Source organism: Pleurodeles waltl, chromosome 5, assembly GCF_031143425.1.
Source record: "Pleurodeles waltl isolate 20211129_DDA chromosome 5, aPleWal1.hap1.20221129, whole genome shotgun sequence".
Taxonomy (NCBI): Eukaryota; Metazoa; Chordata; class Amphibia; order Caudata; family Salamandridae; genus Pleurodeles; species Pleurodeles waltl.
In genome coordinates this window covers 1,051,218,559-1,051,230,756 of record NC_090444.1, presented here as the reverse complement: position 1 = coordinate 1,051,230,756, position 12,198 = coordinate 1,051,218,559, and the positions used below count along the sequence as shown (strand labels likewise).

Genomic DNA, 12,198 nt, shown 5'->3' with positions numbered 1-12,198 from the left:
AGTATAGATGATTCTTCTCCTGAAAAACAACTATATCATGATTGCAGGCACACCTGCAGTATGTAGACCAGGGTGGCCGAGTGGTTAAGGTGTTTGACTTAAGATCCAATGGACATGTGTCTGCGTGGGTTCGAGCCCCACTCCTGGTATATCATCTTTTCTCTCCCGTGAAACTGTTCATTTCAATTTCACGCACTTTTCAGTTGCTCCTGATTATTATTAAAATAAGAGCTACATATAAAATCTTCATATCGATTAACGTGTATTTTTCTACCCCCAAAAAAGTAAACGCCTTGTATTGTACATTTCTCTTTGAAACTTAGTAACATTTTGTTGCAGGTTGTATTACAGTATGCTTTTTCGTTTATTATAGGTGACTTATTTGTTTATGATACCTGACTTAATGCTTTCCATTTGGAGCATAAGGAATTACAAAATCTCTCTACCAGGAGTGGGGCTTGAACCCACGTGGACACATGTCCATTGGATCTTAAGTCCAACGCCTTAACCACTCGGCCATCCTGGTACCTGTGCAGGAAAGGGCAACAACATGGCACTTATTATAGATATCAAGAGTGCTCACTGTGTGACATTGAGCTTTCTATATATATATATATTTTCATATCTATATATTTTATCAGGTTACGCAAAACACATTTCAGGAATACAAGGTAATGTCATGCCTCTCCTCTATAAAACGTGCATGTACTTAATTAAAAAAAAAATACAACCATACCTATCAAACATGTTTAAGATTATCAGCGTGTAGGACGAAAAAAGGTGCGCTTTTTTCACACCGTTTTTGTCACATGTCCTATTAAATATGTCTGCAAATTGACGATAATCTTAAGAAATATCACACTAACCCCTTTTCAAGACTCAAAACTACACTTCACACAATCTAAAACACTTTGGGACAGATTTACAAGGCCCTTGCGGCCCTTAGCGCTACATTTGCAGAATTTATTTTGCCGCAAATGTGAAGATCATAGGCCACTACCATAGCAAAATATTTACAAGGTGGCGCAAGCTAGGTTTGCGCCAACTTGTTAACACTTTGCGCCACATCATGCATAATATATGCATGATGTGTGCAAAGGGGGCGTTCCCTTGTTAGAGAGTGGGCACGCTCGTTCCTCACCTGACAGGTTGCTTTTTGAGAAGGGTGTCTCTGGGGCTGGTGTTGTAGCCAAGAGCGAACTCTTGACTCCGCGTGGGTCGCTTCGTTTGCCGCACTGCACGGGAATGGCTGGGAGGCATAGAGTTGGCAGTAGAGGAAGCGGTGTGGTGGGGAAGGGTCAGGCATAATTTATACAAGGTGGGCGTTCGCCCATTAGGGAGCCCGAAAAAATGGCGCAAGGCAATCTAAGAGATTTCCTTGCGCCATTTGTTTTACACTTTTAACGCCTACTCAGAGGAGGCGTTAAAAGGGGGAATACCATTATTTATAATGGGCCCCTATGTACTCTGCAGGATTAGTCCCAAAATGATGGCGCTAATCTTGCAGAGTACATCAATAGCGTAAAAAATATAACGCTAATGCCCCTACCCTGTGCCATGGTGCGCCGTATTATTATATATATAGCTCACACATGGTGGCAGTACAGGGGCGTTAAGGGGTGCAAGGAACGTGGCGCTGCACCGGCAGAGCGACTTTCCTTAAATCTGCCCCTTTGTGTTTGTCTCGGAGCAACAGGTGGTTTATAATTTTGACACAAGTGAGGTCAATTTCAATAGAGTCCAGCAATTACAGGAAGATGGGCATAGCTTTGTCAGGGGTGAGCTTAAGAAAGCACACCCTGGGGTGGCTGAAGCATTTTTGGGGTGTGACAGCTCCTTTGGGCTTCGCAGCTCAGGAGGACGAGCCATGCCAAAGGACGTCATGAAAAATAAGACAACAGCGGAGACGCCGGTAAAGGTCTGGGCACCTTTAAAATGCCGGTCATAAGAGAGGGTTGCATCCAGAGCGATCAACCCGATTACAAGGGAGTGGCCTGGTGAATCATTTGATTTATGGTACAATCACGGCTTCAAGATCCCAGCTATCAGCCAAGGTGCTGTCTCGTTGGCTTCGGGGCTCATTTTGCATGATGAATTGATGGATTACGATGACGACCAGGAGACTAAGGATGGGGAGAATTGTGAGGGTGGGGATGAGACTTCGGGGAAGGAGATGCAGCAAAGAAATTAGGTGAGCTGTTCTAACAGAGGAAAGAGTTTTGGTGTGTTTCAGGATTTGCCCCCTTTGATGGTGCAGCGTAATCGGAAAGTCAAGACGAATAATCAGGTACCTGCAAGTGGTTTCATTCAAAAAAGGTGAGACACAGGCTGCTGTGGCTATGGGGTGTGAAGAGTTAAGCATGAAGGTAGTGTGTTTGGTGTCTGTAACAGTGGGTAATACCCTTTTGCGTTAGCATAAGGAAGTTTGGGTAGATTGAGTGGGAAAGATGATGCAAATAATGAAGCAGTTAAAGATGCAGACAATGTCCATTTGGGAGGGGCTGTGAACAAAAAAGTCGGAGTCAATGATGGTAAGTCAGAGGCAAGTGGTGAGGAGGCTTCTAAGGCAGAGCCAGGTAAGGAAAAAGGAAACTCAGGTGAGGGTAGTGTAAAAAGTAAAAAGTTGCCATATATGGGGTTGTTCTTGCCTTTGGGGGCGCATCTCACCCAAGCCATGAAGGAAAACATTTGTAAAGGTGAGTTTGTTGATGTTTTAAATTATTACATAGAGAAGTGTGGGCTAAGGAAGGGTCAAAGGAGGAGGAATGGGAATTAGCTAGGAGGCCGAAAGTTCCCACTACCCTTGAGAATTGGATGTCAGTATTCTTAATCATTGCTAGCGTTTATTGTGAGAGGCATCCGGAGCGTTGTATTTTCTCTATTAAAATACATGGACGTTTTTAGGTGGGCTCAAATAGACTATGGTGGTTTTGGATGTTTTAGATATAATGAAGAACTTAGAGCCCAGATGGCATTATTTCCAGATAAAGAATGGTGAGATATTTATAATGAGCTTTGGATGCAAGGGTTGTGTACTTCCAAGAATGCCTCAGCGTTACACACAGCTAGTGGTCTTCTGGTTCCTTACAAGCCCTGTCAGGGGCATCCCAACCAATCTAGGGTGGGTAGTTTCACGAGAGCTCAGTTCCCACAGAATGGATCTTGTTGGTCCTTCAACAGAGGGTCATGCACACGACTCCAGTGCAAGTTCATGCACAATTGCTCCAATTGCAGGGGCAAAACATCCATTGGTGCAATGTTTTGGAGGGATGCAATGGGGATGGAAGGCTAATGCAGGTAGAGGTGGTGATAGGGGAAGGGGTCGGATACAGCAGATGGTGGGAAAAGGGCCCTTCTCCTAATAAATTTGATATTTTGTTTTATTGGTTGCAGTTTTATCCGAGGCGTGAGGAGGCCAAGTTACTGTACTAGAGTTTTCTTGAGGGTTTCAAGCTATGTTATCAAGGTCATAGAAGACAGAGAAAAAATTTGAAATCTGCAGTTGAGAATCCGGAAGTGGTGAGAAAGAAATTGAGGACGGAATTGGAGGCTGGCAGAATGGTGGGTCCATGGGATACCTGGCCGATTCATAACTTAACAATTTCACCACTGGGTGTTGTGCCTAAAACACAACAAGGTGAGTTTAGATTGATTCATCATCTATCGTGGGCTGCAGGGGAGTCAGTTAATGATTTAATTGCACATGAAGACTCCATAGTGCATTGCACATCAGTGAAGAGGGCAATTAAGTTGGTAAGGGCTTGTGGAAGGAAGGCACAAATGGCAAAGTTAGACATTCAATCTGTCTTTTGACTATTGCAGGTACATCCTGAGGATTTTTCATTGTTGGGTCTTTAATCTGAGGATTCTATATTTGTGGATATAATGTTGCCAATGGGCTGTTCTGTTTCTTGTTCCCTGTTTGAAACTTGTAGTTGTTTTTTGCAGTGGTTTTTCCAACAGAAGACTGGGCTCGGGCATGTCACGAACTACCTAGGTGACTCTTTTCTAATGGGCTTGCAGTGGTCCAATGAATGTAAAAAAGGGTTAATTGAATTTCAGAAGTGTATGGAGGGAGATGGAAGTACCTTTGGCTCCGGATAAGACTGAAGGCCCTGCTATATTGAACTCAGAGAAATCAGAGGTACGGTTTCCGGTGGATTAGTTCAAAAGTTGATTTCTCTGTTGGAGGAGGCTGTTTCCACGGATAAGCTGGAGTTACAGCAGGTGCAAGCCTTATTGGGTTCTTTGAAGTTTGCGTGCCGTGTGGTGAGAGTTGGTAGAGCTCTTTGTAGGTGCCTTTTTCAGTCAAAGGTGCTGTTTTACCTCATCCCAGAATTCGGCTTAAAGAGGTCATCAATGCTGACTTCAGAATGTTGGTTTCTTTCCAGCAAAGTAATAATGGTGTTAACATGTTGACGGTTGAGGATGAATGGTTATGGCAAGTTCATATTTTTTCTGATGATTCGGGAGCCCATGGTTTGGTTTTCTGAGATGGTGATTGGACTGCTGAGTCATGGCCGGATTCTTGGAGAGAGGCACACCATAGCATTTCGTTTCTGGAGTTTTTTTCCATTTGATGGTTGCTTTAGTGTTGTGTGGTAACCTTTTAGCAAACAGGCGAGTGATTTTTAATGTGGATAGCCAAACAGTTGTTAATTTAGTCAATTCACAGAAGGCTCGAGATGAAAAAGTTTTGAAGTTGTTGCGTTTATTTTTGCTTCATTGTCTGAAATTCAATATTTTGTTTAAGGGTCAGTATGTTCCAGGTGTGAATAATGATATCACTGATGGGCTATCTCGTTCACAGTGGCAGAGATTCGGTGTACTGGTGCCGGGAGCAGATTTGCTTAAAACGGCTTTGACGGTGGACCTTTGGGAGCTGGGAATCTAAGGATGTTACAATTGATTTGTCAGTCCATTGCTCCATCTACTTTGAGGTCATATGGCAAGGCCTAGGCAGAATTTATTGAGTCTGGTGCATTGAGGAGATATGAGGGACCTTACATGTCACGGTATAGGAGGGAGGATGGAGTCTGCTTCATTATGACACATATTGACCTAGGATTGGCGGTGGTGGCTATAACAGGGAAGATGGCAGGTATTACATTTTTCGGTAAGTACTTTTGGGATTATGATACCATGGAAGGAGAAATGTGTAGGAGAATTGTTGCTGGCTGGGTGATGGAGGATGGATCCAGGTTGGATCAATGGCATCCTATTTCCATGCAAAAGCTGAGGGATATTTTGGGGGTTTTGAATTCTGCTTTTCCTGTTGGGAGGGCTGATAGTATAGATGATTCTTCTCCTGAAAAACAACTATATCATGATTGCAGGCACACCTGCAGTATGTAGACCAGGGTGGCCGAGTGGTTAAGGTGTTTGACTTAAGATCCAATGGACATGTGTCTGCGTGGGTTCGAGCCCCACTCCTGGTATATCATCTTTTCTCTCCCGTGAAACTGTTCATTTCAATTTCACGCACTTTTCAGTTGCTCCTGATTATTATTAAAATAAGAGCTACATATAAAATCTTCATATCGATTAACGTGTATTTTTCTACCCCCAAAAAAGTAAACGCCTTGTATTGTACATTTCTCTTTGAAACTTAGTAACATTTTGTTGCAGGTTGTATTACAGTATGCTTTTTCGTTTATTATAGGTGACTTATTTGTTTATGATACCTGACTTAATGCTTTCCATTTGGAGCATAAGGAATTACAAAATCTCTCTACCAGGAGTGGGGCTTGAACCCACGTGGACACATGTCCATTGGATCTTAAGTCCAACGCCTTAACCACTCGGCCATCCTGGTACCTGTGCAGGAAAGGGCAACAACATGGCACTTATTATAGATATCAAGAGTGCTCACTGTGTGACATTGAGCTTTCTATATATATATATATTTTCATATCTATATATTTTATCAGGTTACGCAAAACACATTTCAGGAATACAAGGTAATGTCATGCCTCTCCTCTATAAAACGTGCATGTACTTAATTAAAAAAAAAATACAACCATACCTATCAAACATGTTTAAGATTATCAGCGTGTAGGACGAAAAAAGGTGCGCTTTTTTCACACCGTTTTTGTCACATGTCCTATTAAATATGTCTGCAAATTGACGATAATCTTAAGAAATATCACACTAACCCCTTTTCAAGACTCAAAACTACACTTCACACAATCTAAAACACTTTGGGACAGATTTACAAGGCCCTTGCGGCCCTTAGCGCTACATTTGCAGAATTTATTTTGCCGCAAATGTGAAGATCATAGGCCACTACCATAGCAAAATATTTACAAGGTGGCGCAAGCTAGGTTTGCGCCAACTTGTTAACACTTTGCGCCACATCATGCATAATATATGCATGATGTGTGCAAAGGGGGCGTTCCCTTGTTAGAGAGTGGGCACGCTCGTTCCTCACCTGACAGGTTGCTTTTTGAGAAGGGTGTCTCTGGGGCTGGTGTTGTAGCCAAGAGCGAACTCTTGACTCCGCGTGGGTCGCTTCGTTTGCCGCACTGCACGGGAATGGCTGGGAGGCATAGAGTTGGCAGTAGAGGAAGCGGTGTGGTGGGGAAGGGTCAGGCATAATTTATACAAGGTGGGCGTTCGCCCATTAGGGAGCCCGAAAAAATGGCGCAAGGCAATCTAAGAGATTTCCTTGCGCCATTTGTTTTACACTTTTAACGCCTACTCAGAGGAGGCGTTAAAAGGGGGAATACCATTATTTATAATGGGCCCCTATGTACTCTGCAGGATTAGTCCCAAAATGATGGCGCTAATCTTGCAGAGTACATCAATAGCGTAAAAAATATAACGCTAATGCCCCTACCCTGTGCCATGGTGCGCCGTATTATTATATATACAGCTCACACATGGTGGCAGTACAGGGGCGTTAAGGGGTGCAAGGAACGTGGCGCTGCACCGGCAGAGCCACTTTCCTTAAATCTGCCCCTTTGTGTTTGTCTCGGAGCAACAGGTGGTTTATAATTTTGACACAAGTGAGGTCAATTTCAATAGAGTCCAGCAATTACAGGAAGATGGGCATAGCTTTGTCAGGGGTGAGCTTAAGAAAGCACACCCTGGGGTGGCTGAAGCATTTTTGGGGTGTGACAGCTCCTTTGGGCTTCGCAGCTCAGGAGGACGAGCCATGCCAAAGGACGTCATGAAAAATAAGACAACAGCGGAGACGCCGGTAAAGGTCTGGGCACCTTTAAAATGCCGGTCATAAGAGAGGGTTGCATCCAGAGCGATCAACCCGATTACAAGGGAGTGGCCTGGTGAATCATTTGATTTATGGTACAATCACGGCTTCAAGATCCCAGCTATCAGCCAAGGTGCTGTCTCGTTGGCTTCGGGGCTCATTTTGCATGATGAATTGATGGATTACGATGACGACCAGGAGACTAAGGATGGGGAGAATTGTGAGGGTGGGGATGAGACTTCGGGGAAGGAGATGCAGCAAAGAAATTAGGTGAGCTGTTCTAACAGAGGAAAGAGTTTTGGTGTGTTTCAGGATTTGCCCCCTTTGATGGTGCAGCGTAATCGGAAAGTCAAGACGAATAATCAGGTACCTGCAAGTGGTTTCATTCAAAAAAGGTGAGACACAGGCTGCTGTGGCTATGGGGTGTGAAGAGTTAAGCATGAAGGTAGTGTGTTTGGTGTCTGTAACAGTGGGTAATACCCTTTTGCGTTAGCATAAGGAAGTTTGGGTAGATTGAGTGGGAAAGATGATGCAAATAATGAAGCAGTTAAAGATGCAGACAATGTCCATTTGGGAGGGCTGTGAACAAAAAAGTCGGAGTCAATGATGGTAAGTCAGAGGCAAGTGGTGAGGAGGCTTCTAAGGCAGAGCCAGGTAAGGAAAAAGGAAACTCAGGTGAGGGTAGTGTAAAAAGTAAAAAGTTGCCATATATGGGGTTGTTCTTGCCTTTGGGGGCGCATCTCACCCAAGCCATGAAGGAAAACATTTGTAAAGGTGAGTTTGTTGATGTTTTTAAATTATTACATAGAGAAGTGTGGGCTAAGGAAGGGTCAAAGGAGGAGGAATGGGAATTAGCTAGGAGGCCGAAAGTTCCCACTACCCTTGAGAATTGGATGTCAGTATTCTTAATCATTGCTAGCGTTTATTGTGAGAGGCATCCGGAGCGTTGTATTTCTCTATTAAAATACATGGACGTTTTTAGGTGGGCTCAAATAGACTATGGTGGTTTTGGATGTTTTAGATATAATGAAGAACTTAGAGCCCAGATGGCATTATTTCCAGATAAAGAATGGTGAGATATTTATAATGAGCTTTGGATGCAAGGGTTGTGTACTTCCAAGAATGCCTCAGCGTTACACACAGCTAGTGGTCTTCTGGTTCCTTACAAGCCCTGTCAGGGGCATCCCAACCAATCTAGGGTGGGTAGTTTCACGAGAGCTCAGTTCCCACAGAATGGATCTTGTTGGTCCTTCAACAGAGGGTCATGCACACGACTCCAGTGCAAGTTCATGCACAATTGCTCCAATTGCAGGGGCAAACATCCATTGGTGCAATGTTTTGGAGGGATGCAATGGGGATGGAAGGCTAATGCAGGTAGAGGTGGTGATAGGGGAAGGGGTCGGATACAGCAGATGGTGGGAAAAGGGCCCTTCTCCTAATAAATTTGATATTTTGTTTTATTGGTTGCAGTTTTATCCGAGGCGTGAGGAGGCCAAGTTACTGTACTAGAGTTTTCTTGAGGGTTTCAAGCTATGTTATCAAGGTCATAGAAGACAGAGAAAAAATTTGAAATCTGCAGTTGAGAATCCGGAAGTGGTGAGAAAGAAATTGAGGACGGAATTGGAGGCTGGCAGAATGGTGGGTCCATGGGATACCTGGCCGATTCATAACTTAACAATTTCACCACTGGGTGTTGTGCCTAAAACACAACAAGGTGAGTTTAGATTGATTCATCATCTATCGTGGGCTGCAGGGGAGTCAGTTAATGATTTAATTGCACATGAAGACTCCATAGTGCATTGCACATCAGTGGAAGAGGCAATTAAGTTGGTAAGGGCTTGTGGAAGGAAGGCACAAATGGCAAAGTTAGACATTCAATCTGTCTTTTGACTATTGCAGGTACATCCTGAGGATTTTTCATTGTTGGGTCTTTAATCTGAGGATTCTATATTTGTGGATATAATGTTGCCAATGGGCTGTTCTGTTTCTTGTTCCCTGTTTGAAACTTGTAGTTGTTTTTTGCAGTGGTTTTTCCAACAGAAGACTGGGCTCGGGCATGTCACGAACTACCTAGGTGACTCTTTTCTGATGGGCTTGCAGTGGTCCAATGAATGTAAAAAAGGGTTAATTGAATTTCAGAAGTGTATGGAGGAGATGGAAGTACCTTTGGCTCCGGATAAGACTGAAGGCCCTGCTATATTGAACTCAGAGAAATCAGAGGTACGGTTTCCGGTGGATAAGTTCAAAAGTTGATTTCTCTGTTGGAGGAGGCTGTTTCCACGGATAAGCTGGAGTTACAGCAGGTGCAAGCCTTATTGGGTTCTTTGAAGTTTGCGTGCCGTGTGGTGAGAGTTGGTAGAGCTCTTTGTAGGTGCCTTGGTTTTTCAGTCAAAGGTGCTGTTTTACCTCATCCCAGAATTCGGCTTAAAGAGGTCATCAATGCTGACTTCAGAATGTTGGTTTCTTTCCAGCAAAGTAATAATGGTGTTAACATGTTGACGGTTGAGGATGAATGGTTATGGCAAGTTCAAATTTTTTCTGATGATTCGGGAGCCCATGGTTTGCTTTTCTGAGATGGTGATTGGACTGCTGAGTCATGGCCGGATTCTTGGAGAGAGGCACACCATAGCATTTTGTTTCTGGAGTTTTTTTCCATTTGATGGTTGCTTTAGTGTTGTGTGGTAACCTTTTAGCAAACAGGCGAGTGATTTTTAATGTGGATAGCCAAACAGTTGTTAATTTAGTCAATTCACAGAAGGCTCGAGATGAAAAAGTTTTGAAGTTGTTGCGTTTATTTTTGCTTCATTGTCTGAAATTCAATATTTTGTTTAAGGGTCAGTATGTTCCAGGTGTGAATAATGATATCACTGATGGGCTATCTCGTTCACAGTGGCAGAGATTCGGTGTACTGGTGCCGGGAGCAGATTTGCTTAAAACGGCTTTGACGGTGGACCTTTGGGAGCTGGGAATCTAAGGATGTTACAATTGATTTGTCAGTCCATTGCTCCATCTACTTTGAGGTCATATGGCAAGGCCTAGGCAGAATTTATTGAGTCTGGTGCATTGAGGAGGTATGAGGGACCTTACATGTCACGGTATAGGAGGGAGGATGGAGTCTGCTTCATTATGACACATATTGACCTAGGATTGGCGGTGGTGGCTATAACAGGGAAGATGGCAGGTATTACATTTTTCGGTAAGTACTTTTGGGATTATGATACCATGGAAGGAGAAATGTGTAGGAGAATTGTTGCTGGCTGGGCGATGGAGGATGGATCCAGGTTGGATCAATGGCATCCTATTTCCATGCAAAAGCTGAGGGATATTTTGGGGGTTTTGAATTCTGCTTTTCCTGTTGGGAGGGCTGATAGTATAGATGATTCTTCTCCTGAAAAACAACTATATCATGATTGCAGGCACACCTGCAGTATGTAGACCAGGGTGGCCGAGTGGTTAAGGTGTTTGACTTAAGATCCAATGGACATGTGTCTGCGTGGGTTCGAGCCCCACTCCTGGTATATCATCTTTTCTCTCCCGTGAAACTGTTCATTTCAATTTCACGCACTTTTCAGTTGCTCCTGATTATTATTAAAATAAGAGCTACATATAAAATCTTCATATCGATTAACGTGTATTTTTCTACCCCCAAAAAAGTAAACGCCTTGTATTGTACATTTCTCTTTGAAACTTAGTAACATTTTGTTGCAGGTTGTATTACAGTATGCTTTTTCGTTTATTATAGGTGACTTATTTGTTTATGATACCTGACTTAATGCTTTCCATTTGGAGCATAAGGAATTACAAAATCTCTCTACCAGGAGTGGGGCTTGAACCCACGTGGACACAAGTCCATTGGATCTTAAGTCCAACGCCTTAACCACTCGGCCATCCTGGTACCTGTGCAGGAAAGGGCAACAACATGGCACTTATTATAGATATCAAGAGTGCTCACTGTGTGACATTGAGCTTTCTATATATATATATATTTTCATATCTATATATTTTATCAGGTTACGCAAAACACATTTCAGGAATACAAGGTAATGTCATGCCTCTCCTCTATAAAACGTGCATGTACTTAATAAAAAAAAAAATACAACCATACCTATCAAACACGTTTAAGATTATCAGCGTGTAGGACGAAAAAAGGTGCGCTTTTTTCACACCGTTTTTGTCACATGTCCTATTAAATATGTCTGCAAATTGACGATAATCTTAAGAAATATCACACTAACCCCTTTTCAAGACTCAAAACTACACTTCACACAATCTAAAACACTTTGGGACAGATTTACAAGGCCCTTGCGGCCCTTAGCGCTACATTTGCAGAATTTATTTTGCCGCAAATGTGAAGATCATAGGCCACTACCATAGCAAAATATTTACAAGGTGGCGCAAGCTAGGTTTGCGCCAACTTGTTAACACTTTGCGCCACATCATGCATAATATATGCATGATGTGTGCAAAGGGGGCGTTCCCTTGTTAGAGAGTGGGCACGCTCGTTCCTCACCTGACAGGTTGCTTTTTGAGAAGGGTGTCTCTGGGGCTGGTGTTGTAGCCAAGAGCGAACTCTTGACTCCGCGTGGGTCGCTTCGTTTGCCGCACTGCACGGGAATGGCTGGGAGGCATAGAGTTGGCAGTAGAGGAAGCGGTGTGGTGGGGAAGGGTCAGGCATAATTTATACAAGGTGGGCGTTCGCCCATTAGGGAGCCCGAAAAAATGGCGCAAGGCAATCTAAGAGATTTCCTTGCGCCATTTGTTTTACACTTTTAACGCCTACTCAGAGGAGGCGTTAAAAGGGGGAATACCATTATTTATAATGGGCCCCTATGTACTCTGCAGGATTAGTCCCAAAATGATGGCGCTAATCTTGCAGAGTACATCAATAGCGTAAAAAATATAACGCTAATGCCCCTACCCTGTGCCATGGTGCGCCGTATTATTATATATATAGCTCACACATGGTGGCAGTACAGGGGCGTTAAGGG

The 12,198-nt window shown here is 43.4% G+C and overlaps 6 non-coding genes across 6 annotated transcripts; 3 read left to right on the top strand and 3 right to left on the bottom strand.

The window, feature by feature from the left end:
* The first annotated feature begins 66 nt into the window (after window positions 1-66).
* TRNAL-UAA (transfer RNA leucine (anticodon UAA)) lies at window positions 67-149 on the top strand. The gene has a single exon. It is a non-coding gene; the product is annotated as a tRNA-Leu (tRNA).
* A 294-nt stretch (window positions 150-443) lies between these two features.
* On the bottom strand, window positions 444-526 carry TRNAL-UAA (transfer RNA leucine (anticodon UAA)). The gene has a single exon. It is a non-coding gene; the product is annotated as a tRNA-Leu (tRNA).
* Window positions 527-5,355: 4,829 nt separating this feature from the next.
* TRNAL-UAA (transfer RNA leucine (anticodon UAA)) lies at window positions 5,356-5,438 on the top strand. The gene has a single exon. It is a non-coding gene; the product is annotated as a tRNA-Leu (tRNA).
* A 294-nt stretch (window positions 5,439-5,732) lies between these two features.
* TRNAL-UAA (transfer RNA leucine (anticodon UAA)) lies at window positions 5,733-5,815 on the bottom strand. The gene has a single exon. It is a non-coding gene; the product is annotated as a tRNA-Leu (tRNA).
* A 4,830-nt stretch (window positions 5,816-10,645) lies between these two features.
* On the top strand, window positions 10,646-10,728 carry TRNAL-UAA (transfer RNA leucine (anticodon UAA)). Its single transcript has one exon. It is a non-coding gene; the product is annotated as a tRNA-Leu (tRNA).
* A 294-nt stretch (window positions 10,729-11,022) lies between these two features.
* Window positions 11,023-11,105, bottom strand: TRNAL-UAA (transfer RNA leucine (anticodon UAA)). Its single transcript has one exon. It is a non-coding gene; the product is annotated as a tRNA-Leu (tRNA).
* Between the last annotated feature and the right edge of the window lie 1,093 nt (window positions 11,106-12,198).